This window comes from Acyrthosiphon pisum, chromosome A2 (genome assembly GCF_005508785.2).
Source record: "Acyrthosiphon pisum isolate AL4f chromosome A2, pea_aphid_22Mar2018_4r6ur, whole genome shotgun sequence".
In the NCBI taxonomy this organism is placed as follows: domain Eukaryota; kingdom Metazoa; phylum Arthropoda; class Insecta; order Hemiptera; family Aphididae; genus Acyrthosiphon; species Acyrthosiphon pisum.
Genome location: NC_042495.1, coordinates 40,381,040 through 40,382,051, shown reverse-complemented (window position 1 = coordinate 40,382,051; position 1,012 = coordinate 40,381,040). Strand labels below are relative to the sequence as shown.

Genomic DNA, 1,012 nt, shown 5'->3' with positions numbered 1-1,012 from the left:
TTTAAACGGCATGGTTTATCAGTAGACCTCTAAAAAACAATCCCGTTTCATCTGCATTAAAAATATCGCATTCTGCGTAATTTGCTATAATTTCAGGTATTTTGCTTTCCAGTTATCGACGGCCTCTTCATCAACACTTGCTGCTTCACCACAAACTGATTTAAAAGAAATATTATTTCTTTTCCGAAATTTTTCAAGCCAGCCATTAGAGCCTTTAAAATCAAATCCGTGCATTTCAGCGATTTGCTTACTTTTTTCTTGAAGCATCGGTCCTGACACAGGAAGATTTTTTTCTCGTAATTTTGAAAACCAGTTTAATACTTCATTGTCGATTATAGAGGTTTCTGTTTTTTGTAGCTTTGTCCATTTCCGTTTCTCTTCTCCATTTTCAGCCCAAATTTTGTAAAGAGCGTCTTTATTTGCTATAATATCAGCAATTTGTGTTTTACTAACACTAAATTTGTCTGCTAATGCACGAACGCCCATTGTATTTGATGTTCGAAATTCCAGAATGTCTATTTTTTCTTTGACTGAACGGATAAGATAAGATTTTCATATACAGTATAATAATGTACACATAAGATAACTTAACAATTCAGGTTTTTATTCAAGTATTCCAAAATAATTCTTAATTTAAGATAAAAATAACTAATATTAACGTCATAAAAGTGTCCGTTATTTAGAGTGTCCTGTATTTAGAGGTTTTCCTATACATAAATAGTGAAAATGTTCCCGTCCTCGAAAAAACGTCCGCTATTTAGAGGTGTCCGCTATTTAGAGGTGTCCGTTAAGGGAGGTTTCACTGTATATATATATATAAGTATTAAAAAGTGTTTGAGCATAAATAATTTTACTCAAGCAAGTTAAACATAAGATGAAAAAAAAACCGAGACACAAGGCCAGTATAAGAAGGTATAATAAGCAATTAAATATGTTTACTTACTTGAACGGCGTCCAAATGTTAAATGAAATACGTCCGACGTCCGTCACCGATCATACGGCCTGTCCGCAA

The 1,012-nt window shown here is 33.1% G+C and overlaps 1 protein-coding gene across 1 annotated transcript in view; it reads right to left on the bottom strand.

Annotated features, from left to right (window-relative positions):
• Window positions 1-1,012, bottom strand: part of LOC100162825 (neurotrimin-like) — a 244,680-nt gene that overhangs the window by 221,688 nt on the left and 21,980 nt on the right. The gene's annotated exons all lie outside the window — the stretch shown is intronic.